The sequence below is a fragment of the Crinia signifera genome, chromosome 9 (genome assembly GCF_055691185.1).
Source record: "Crinia signifera chromosome 9, ASM5569118v1, whole genome shotgun sequence".
In the NCBI taxonomy this organism is placed as follows: Eukaryota; Metazoa; Chordata; class Amphibia; order Anura; family Myobatrachidae; genus Crinia; species Crinia signifera.
Window position 1 is genome coordinate 54,091,703 of NC_139225.1, and position 10,476 is coordinate 54,102,178.

A 10,476-nucleotide genomic window follows, 5' to 3' on the forward strand; every position below is an offset into this window, starting at 1 on the left:
CACGTGAAAAAAAAGGAAGGTCCTCCTCTCCTTCTGGAGCCAGCAAGATCTCAAAGGCCAAGCAATGGGAGACATCCCCTGTGGGTTCAAGGGGTCCCCGGGCCAAAAAGTTGAAAGTACTGCCAGCTTCAGTGCCTCAACATGACTCTGCGGAATCAGATGATGACACAGGTATGTTTTGTAATTGTGCCATTGTCACATTCTTTTTCAACCCGCACAACATTATGGATGCGTACAAATATATAACATGGTAAGCCACAAATGGCATGCCAATCAGCTACTGTGTCACAGACTGTGTTTGACAAATGTGAGACGGGATTTGTGTGTTTGGCTGTGTAGCTCTCCATTGTTTCACTTGGAAAGTGTACATATGTTATCGCTGTCTCTCTGGTGTTGAACTTATGTTTGTCTTTTTTTATCCATACAGCATCCCCTGCTGCATCGCGGTCTCGCACCGCAAGGACTCAGAGCCGTTCAGTAGCTTATCCTGCCCAGGGGGATGTATTTGGTGGGGGGAAGATAGGTGTGTGTTCTGACAGAGCCATCTCTGTCTATCTCTCTCTCTCTGTCTCTGTCTCTCTCTCTGTCTCTGTGTCTCTCTCTGTGTGTCTCTCTCTGTCTGTCTCTCTCTTGGTGAACTTATGTTTGTCTTTTATTGTCCCTACAGCATCCCGTGCTTTATCGCGGTCTGGCACCGCAAGATCTCAGAGCCGTTCCATTGCTGATCCTGCCCAGGGGGAACTATTAGGTGTGGGGGAGACAGGTGTGTGTTCTGACAGAGCCAAAATCCTCTCTGTATCTGTCTCTCTCTCTCTCTCTCTCTCTCTCTGTCTCTCTCTCTGTCTCTCTCTCTCTCTCTGTCTCTCTCTGTCTCTCTCTCTCTCTCTCTCTCTCTCTCTCTCTCTCTCTCACTCAACTTATGTTTGTCTTTTATTCTCCCTACAGCATCCCGTGCTTCATCGCGGTCTGGCACCGCAAGATCTCAGAGCCGTTCCATTGCTGATCCTGCCCAGGGGGAACTATTAGGTGTGGGGGAGACAGGTGTGTGTTCTGACAGAGCCAAAATTCTCTCTGTATCTGTCTCTCTCTCTCTCTCTCTCTCTCTCTGTCTCTCTCTCTGTCTCTCTGTCTCTCTCTGTCTCTCTCTGTCTCTCTCTCTCTCTCTCTCTCTCTCTCTCTCTCTCTCACTCAACTTATGTTTGTCTTTTATTCTCCCTACAGCATCCCGTGCTTCATCGCGGTCTGGCACCGCAAGATCTCAGAGCCGTTCCATTGCTGATCCTGCCCAGGGGGAACTATTAGGTGTGGGGGAGACAGGTGTGTGTTCTGACAGAGCCAAAATCCTCTCTGTATCTGTCTCTCTCTCTCTCTCTCTCTCTCTCTCTGTCTCTCTCTCTGTCTCTCTCTCTCTCTCTGTCTCTCTCTGTCTCTCTCTCTCTCTCTCTCTCTCTCTCTCTCTCTCTCTCTCTCTCTCTCTCTCTCTCACTCAACTTATGTTTGTCTTTTATTCTCCCTACAGCATCCCGTGCTTCATCGCGGTCTGGCACCGCAAGATCTCAGAGCCGTTCCATTGCTGATCCTGCCCAGGGGGAACTATTAGGTGTGGGGGAGACAGGTGTGTGTTCTGACAGAGCCAAAATCCTCTCTGTATCTGTCTCTCTCTCTCTCTCTCTCTCTCTCTCTGTCTCTCTCTCTGTCTCTCTCTCTCTCTCTGTCTCTCTCTGTCTCTCTCTCTCTCTCTCTCTCTCTCACTCAACTTATGTTTGTCTTTTATTCTCCCTACAGCATCCCGTGCTTCATCGCGGTCTGGCACCGCAAGATCTCAGAGCCGTTCCATTGCTGATCCTGCCCAGGGGGAACTATTAGGTGTGGGGGAGACAGGTGTGTGTTCTGACAGAGCCAAAATCCTCTCTGTATCTGTCTCTCTCTCTCTCTCTCTCTCTCTCTGTCTCTCTCTGTCTCTCTCTCTCTCTGTCTCTCTCTCTCTCTCTCTCTCTCTCTCTCTCTCTCACTCAACTTATGTTTGTCTTTAATTCTCCATACAGCATCCCGTGCTTCATTGCGGTCTGTCACCGCAAGCATTCCGAGCCGTTCACTGGCTACTCCTGCTGATCCTGCCCAGGGGGATCTATTTGTTGTTGAGGAGACAGGTGTGTGTTCTGACAGAGCCATCCTCCTCTCTGTATCTGGCTCTGGCTCTCTCTGTCTCTCTCTCTCTCTCTATCTCTGTTGGTGAACTTATGTTTGTCTTTAATTCTCCATACAGCATCCCGTGCTTCATTGCGGTCTGTCACCGCAAGCATTCCGAGCCGTTCACTGGCTACTCCTGCTGATCCTGCCCAGGGGGATCTATTTGTTGTTGAGGAGACAGGTGTGTGTTCTGACAGAGCCATCCTCCTCTCTGTATCTGGCTCTGGCTCTCTCTGTCTCTCTCTCTCTCTCTATCTCTGTTGGTGAACTTATGTTTGTCTTTAATTCTCCATACAGCATCCCGTGCTTCATTGCGGTCTGTCACCGCAAGCATTCCGAGCCGTTCACTGGCTACTCCTGCTGATCCTGCCCAGGGGGATCTATTTGTTGTTGAGGAGACAGGTGTGTGTTCTGACAGAGCCATCCTCCTCTCTGTATCTGGCTCTGGCTCTCTCTGTCTCTCTCTCTCTCTATCTCTGTTGGTGAACTTATGTTTGTCTTTGATTCTACATACAGCATCCCGTTCTGCCACCTCAAGGACTCACACCACATCCTCATCCCCTGCCTTTGATGTGACACATGGGGATTTTTTTGATGTGGACATAGGTAAATTGTTGTCCTCTTAAGTGTGGTTGTATGAAAGTGTATATATGTTTGTGTATTTTTGTATCTTATCTATATATATATATATATATATAGATATATATAGATATATATATATATATATATATATATATATATATATATATATATATACACAGGTTGAGTATCCCGTATCCCAGTATCCGTTATCCGGCTTATTCCGAAAACCAATCATTCCTGCAAGTGATTCCCACCATTTTTTTGGCCTTACAATTCAATGGGGACATTTGTAACAGCACTACTGAGGGAATGATATGTAACTGGCACTACTGGGGACATGACATGTAACTGGCACTGTATATGTGCAAGACAATGATTGCTTGCCATTAAAATTCAATATCTGAGATAGTACACAAATAGTGAATCATGTTTTGAAACCTTTCATTTTGAACCAATAAAATCTATCTGTGTGTATTTTGTGTGGTATGACAATTTATTTGTGTGTATTGTATGTGTTTATACAGCATACATGCAAGATACTTCAAAATAGATTATTGACAAATTAAACAATTCCCAAAGACGGAATAATCCATTATCCAAAATTCTCCTTGGCCCCAGCATTTTGGGTACGGGATACTCAACCTGTGTGTATGTGTGTGTGTGTGTGTGTGTGTGTGTGTATGTATATATATATATATATAGAGATATATGTGTTGTTTTATTTTTGTAAAACACATGTATGACAATTGCTATTAATTATGCACAGTATCAGGGCCTGCTGCTGGTCGTGGCCATTTCACCAACACATCGGCAACGTCAACGGTGTCGGTGGCCCCTCAGGACACTGATGTTGCTCTAAATACAGGTACATTAAGAAACAGATTATTGTACAACCAAATGACATGTGGTAACACTGGTATTTTGGGATGATTGATGTTTTGCTATGTTTTTTGCCAATGTAGCAACTGCATGTGAGCCAGACTCGTCCCCTATGCTTGGACCAATGATAATACGGCCACCTGTCCTCACCCCACAACGGCAATGCACTCAACAAGAGTACTCCCACCAAGGTAACAATAGATAATGGTGCACATAACACATCACATGACCAGCTCCAGGAGAAACACAATGCTTAATTCCTGCACTCCCATCTCATGTATGTTTAAAAGTGTGTCCCAGTCCAAAACTAATGATCTCCCTACTTCAGCACAGGTGATGGGAGGAGGGACGGAGCAGCGTGGCAGGGCATGGGAGAACAGCACTGATTTGTCGGGCGCTGACCTCCTGCCCAGCGATCGCTGGGGGAAGGTGCTGGTCGCAGGAGCATGCTCCTGCGACCATCGACCATGAAGGGCTGGCCGCGGGAGCGCACTCCCAGCCATCTATCAGCGGCTGCACATGAAAACACTGGCAATCTGGTTGTTGTGCAACCATTTTGCCAGCTATTTCATACATAATTGCACCCGTGTGTACGCAACATAAATGTTGCAGTTTTTATTTCACAGCACTTACATCAAACACATACCATCTATAAGTGTGTACAGAACTTATAACACTTTGCTGAAAAAAAAAATTCTCTGCTCATGGCATAGGGTTACCACCTTTCCCCTTTAATTCCGGACACATATTAATTACACAGGTTCTGTTGAAGTTTAAAACCAGGTGAAATGGAGTCTTGAAGTCACCCAGCCACAGAACCTGTGTAATTAATATGTGTCCTGAATTAAAGGGGAAAGGTGGTAACCCTAGCTCATGGCCTTCACTACTAATTACTGGTTGTTAGCACCGAATTTGACACACCCTTGTTTGGCCAGCTCATCAGTGCAGCAGATGACATCATTTATTCATTAGTGTGAAAGTCCAGAAGGTTACTGCTTTTCATGTTGGTTTTAGCCATTAGCCATACAGTGTTGTCAACATTATACACACTACCTGTATTTTTTAAGTAACATGTGACCTGCTAATTGAATGTGTATTAATGCTGTGCATCACTGTTATTGGTTTTGAAATCACAGCTTCAATCACATACACTGTGAGTGCTTCATGTGCTCTTTTGCTGCGGCAGCATTATAAGTGGACATACATGTAGATTCTGCTCTCAGCAAACCAAAATGTCCCAATCCAAATTGGATAACCCATGTGCAGCGCCGGTGGGGCAGATGTAACATGGATATGAAGTTTTGCAATTTTGTATGTTTTAAAACTCCAGTGCAGCCTCAATAATGTGCTTATTTTAAAGAACACAGCACTTGAGATTTCTGCTTCCACATACCCCAGCCAAATTTCGCTCACTCTGCACATGTTACATCTGGCCCAGCTGCACTGCACATGTTTTTAGCCATGTTGATCAAAAATTTGAACTACCATCATAACAGAATAATAGGCATACTGCAACGGTAATGCTGTGTACACACGGGGGCTATAGGGTCTGAAATGGCTGGCAATATGGTCGCAGGTGATATACTTTACATCATAGCCTTAATTATGAGTGAATATTTGAGCACACACCTAAGTTGCCTTACATAATTGATGTATTGGAAAGTGCTCTTGCTAGTGTTAGACTAGAAAAAGCTAATGGACTAATAGTAATGATATATGCATCCATTTTTGTAGGTGCAGACGAGCCTGATGTGAGTGCATCAAGAGAAGAGGCGGAAGACATGTGGCCATTGCGGGAAAACACCCCATCTCCCCCACCCAGGCGAATGCCACATAGCCCCCAGCGGACTTTCAGCCCCCAACCGCAAGCTGCTGGTCCTGCCGCAGATTTTTTCACCAATTGGGCTGCCCACCAAGCCCGATGTGAGGCAACCTTTAAGGTGCAAGCAGCACATCTAGAGAGGCTACATTTGGAAACAGGACGCATTGCCAGAACACAAGCACTTCTGCATAAAGACAATCGCACCCTGTTGAAGTGTGTGACGGCAATGCGGGTGGAACAGATGACATTCCAGAATAGAATGGTGTCGCTGATGGAGGCCCTATGCCAGCAACACACTAGCCATACCCGGCTATTTGAAGACATATCTGGGTCATTACGTGAACGGAATATGATGGCGGGCCAACAAAGCACCACATCGCAGAGCACCACATCGCAGAGCACCAGCGCTACGCCCCTGTCTACTCCCCTCCCTTCACCAACACGCCGGTCAAGCCGGCAATCTGTGAAACAAACCCCAAATGTAAAGGGGGCAAGGCCTTCAAAACGTGGGGGTAAATAATGTTGCTTGTGTACTTTTTTGCATGATGTTAATGCAAGAGTAAACTTTTTTTGCTTACCACATGTTCTGCTTGGTATTACCTTTTATTGACCCACAGCACATCATCTGACATAAGGTTGAAATATTTATTGCACTACACAAGCGTATGCACATCTCTTCACAGTACACATCGGAAAAAACTACAATGTTTGTGGTCACCCACATACACACACAACAAAAATTCAGTGTTTGCAGATGTTACATTCACATCATCAACATTCCTGAGGAAGCCGAAGAAAATGGACATTGACACCATAGAACACCTATTAGGAATAAAAAAAATACATTAACACATGTAAAAAAACAACACACATATAAATATAGCTTACACTTAAGCCGCGTACAGACGGGGGAGATAGATAGCTCAGCCATATATTGCTAGCAATATATGGCAGCACACTATATTGCTCTGTTTCTCCTTTTCATCATGGACCACAGATGGTCGATGATGAAAGGGAATCTCTGGTGGCAAATGCCGCAGACGTCATCAGCTGGTTGCAAGAGCAAGGTCCTGCGACCAGCGATGTTTATTTTGTGGGAAACCCACCTGCCAAATGATCGGCAGGGCACACACCCATCACTGCCAATATGGTTGGCTGAAAACCCATGTCAAGATATTTCTGCCCCTATTGCCCCCGTGTGTACACAGCTTTACTTCTACACAGTATAGTACATGCAAACACATCTCGCAATATAGCCATGTCATCATTATGTCAACTATTTTGGCATTGTAGACAGAAATCTGGTAGGCCAGCTCTTTATAACAATTTGCCCTAGCTGTGTGTGAGGAATCCCGGGAGGCTGCAGGAGAGAAAGACAGGTAGGTGTAACATGCAAACTACTTCATGGTGATGATGCCTGTGAGAGATGACAACAATTAGTATGGCATGTCAGCATTGCAATGTACAATCCAGACCCACATTAGTTAACACTTTGACATATAGGAAGGACATAATGTAGACACATGATTTGTGCAAAACTTACCATCCACATGTAGCCAAGCAGAAGTGAGGCAGACATCCATGGCAACTGCAGCACAGAAATCCGCACCCAAGCTGTGTGAAGGTGGTTGTGATCAACATCAGCATATGATGTTGGTTAATGCATGATGCTTTCAGCAGTGAACAATGTACACCAAACTGAAAAAATAAACAAAACTAATTGGAACCCTTAGGTAACATTTCAGACAACATCAAACATTACACTGAAACAATACTTACACGCAAAAGAACGGCCAGCAAATGACATCCAGGTACCAGGGAGCCCAGGAGAACAAGGCCCACACACATTCAGCCTTCAGAACCAAAGTGCACAAAATATATAAGGTTTTTAGAAAATAACATGTATTGTTATGTTGGTGTGGCTTGAAATGAACATTTACAGTTAAGGCATCAAGCATATACATTAGAAAAATTGTACATTATGTAGGTTCTACTATTACAAAGGTTACGTAGACACCACTAATGGTAGACATGTGAAGGCTATTGATAAGTGTAAATGTGGCCACACACTAGAAAGATCTGCCACTTGAAGATTTGTGCATAAATTAGCCTTGCAATCTTTTGTTGGTGTTGGACAAAATAATTTGGTGAAGCGGACATCTTTATCAAAGATATGTGTAACATTTGCATGTGCGTTGCTAGGGATCTTTTGACAAATATACTGATCTTTCGTGCAGCACTTAACATCCTAATATTCTGCTAAAGATCCACAGGAGCACACATCTGACTGAAATGGTGAGATGTATGACGGCTTATCGGACCGCATTTGACGATATATCGGTCACATGTTTAGAAATTGCATACCAATTTTTTCTAGTCTGTGGCCACCTTAACACTTATTTATATTGTGACCCGTGATATGTGCATAGAGCAGGGCTGGGCAACACCGGCCCTCCAGATGTTAATGAACTACACATCCCAGGATGCTTTGCATTAGTTTTGCTATGTGCCCATGCTGAAACTGATGCAAGGCATGCTGGGATGTGTAGTTCATCAACATCTGGAGGGCCGGTGTTGCCCAGCCCTGGCATAGAGGATGTGTTGATTGTTGCCCATATGCCATTGTTACTCACCACTAAAGGATGCCTGGATGAGCTCATGGCGAATCTGCCGCCCAGACGCTGTACTCCATCTATCACCAGATCTTTCATTTTCCAAATCAGTCTCACTGTCTTCTCCGCCCTCAATGTCTGGTAGATCTTGATCCAGACAGAGGTTGTGAAGAAAACAGCAAGCCATCACAATTTTCGAGACCTTTTGGGGGCTGTACAACAACAAGCCACCAGACTTATCTAGGCACCGAAAGCGAGATTTTAATACACCAAAGCATCTTTCTATCACACATCTGGTGGCCTTATGTGCACGTTGAAAATTGTGATCTGCTTCAGAAAGGGGGTTAGACAGTGGAGTAAGGAGCCAGGATAAACAGGGAAACCCCTTATCACCTGAAATTTCGAAAAACAAGATTAACACACCTCACTACATGATTTAACAAGGACACAATTTAGGGCAGAAATGCTGCATGCATAACAATATTTTTGGTTGTGGAAACATGTAGAAATCTCAGTACTTGCATCTTCTTGCACATATATAAGTATTATCAACATGCATTATTGATGTAAAGCAGCATACAAAACCACAACACCAATCTATCAATCAATCAATCAATCAATCTATCTATCTATCTATTTGTAGCTATCTATCTATCTATCTAGCCCCTTATTCAGATCTGATCGCAGTACAAATTTGTTGGCAAAATGGGGAAAACCATGTGCACTGCAGGTGGGGAAGATGTAACATGTAAAGAGGGAGTTATATTGGGGTGAGTTATTTTGTTTATATGTAGGGTTAATACTGCCTGCATTATTTTACAATGCAATTCAGATTTCAGTTTCAACACTCCCCACCCAAATGTAACTCTCTCTATACATGTTACATCTGCGCCACCTGCAGTGCACATGGTTTTGGGCATTTTGAGAACACATTTGTACTGCAATCAGATCTGAATAAGGGCATATCTATCTATCTACTTGTAGTGTGGCCAGGCACAACAGGTTGGTGGCTGGGTGCATTAGTTGACGGCAATGTCGACTTATTTGGTATTGAGAGGCGGTACTCCAACCTTGTTGTCCAATTAGACATACATACAGCAATGTTTCAATGCGTGTGCATTACTATCCGGCTATATATATATATATATATATATATATATATATATATATATATATATATATATATATATATATATATATATATATATATTTTTGCAGATGGGTCTATGATAGACCAGGCCGGCACTCCAGAGACTGACGCAAGATAATAATGTAGACTACACCATGTCGGCTGCGGTCCGCAGCCGACATGGTGTAGTCTACATTATTATCTTGCGTCAGTCTCTGGAGTGCCGGCCTGGTCTATCATAGACCCATCTGCAATTATCTACATTTATGGCACGGTCACCACGAGCAGCTGATTATTTCGCCAGAGTGCAGGACCCCTGGATCCCCTATATATATATATATATATATATATATATATATATATATATATATATATATATATATATATATATATATATATATATATATATATATATATATCTATATATAGATATATAGATATATAGATATATAGATATATCTATAGATAGATAGATAGATAGATAGATAGATAGAGAGAGACTGAACAAGAGACTGAGAGAGAGAGACAGAGACATTTGCCTATGTATATATGCATACACACACACACACATTGGCAGAGAGATAAACACACATGTGTAATCAATTCCCGATATATCACAGACTACAGTTTATACACTATTAGACACTTACCCAGTAGCCAGCCCTCTGCCATTGATCCGGCTTCAAACTCATCAAAGAGGACTGACTGGCCGAGGATGTAGGAGTCATGACATGAGCCAGGGTAGCCTGCAAACACACTCATGATCTTAAGATTTGCATCACAGACCACCTGCACGTTGGTACTTGTGCTTCCATGTCGATTATAATAGGAACGGGCAGTATCCCGAGGTGGTCTCAGCGGAATGTGTGTGCAGTCAATAGCACCAAGCACATTGGGCATGGATGCAATGCGATGGAATGCTACCCTAACATCATGCCACTCTGTCTCCTGGCTTGGGAAGCAGATTGAGGCATCTATATGTGGCTGAAGGGCTTCAAGCACCTGGGTCAGGTACCTGGACAGTGTGGGCTGAGACATGCCAATGCCTTGGGCAGTGACATGTTGAAAACTACCAGACGCCAGAAAGTACAACACAGCCAGCAGTTTATGCAGGCCTGAGACAGCGCATGAGCGTCCTGTCACAGGATCTAGCTCCAGTCTAATGAGGCCATACAGACGGAGAATGTTGGTACGATTAAGCCGGAACATCTGTATAACCACATCATCCGGCAATGCGTCAAAACATAAACGCGCCCTAAATA

At 43.8% G+C, this 10,476-nt stretch overlaps 1 long non-coding RNA gene across 1 annotated transcript; it reads right to left on the minus strand.

Moving 5' to 3' along the window:
* Positions 1–6,152: 6,152 nt before the first annotated feature.
* Positions 6,153–7,682, minus strand: LOC146036585 (uncharacterized). The gene is made up of 3 exons (XR_014460867.1): positions 7,253–7,682; positions 7,017–7,171; positions 6,153–6,295 (listed from the first exon to the last, which is right to left on the minus strand). It is a non-coding gene; the product is annotated as an uncharacterized LOC146036585 (long non-coding RNA).
* Positions 7,683–10,476: the final 2,794 nt, after the last annotated feature.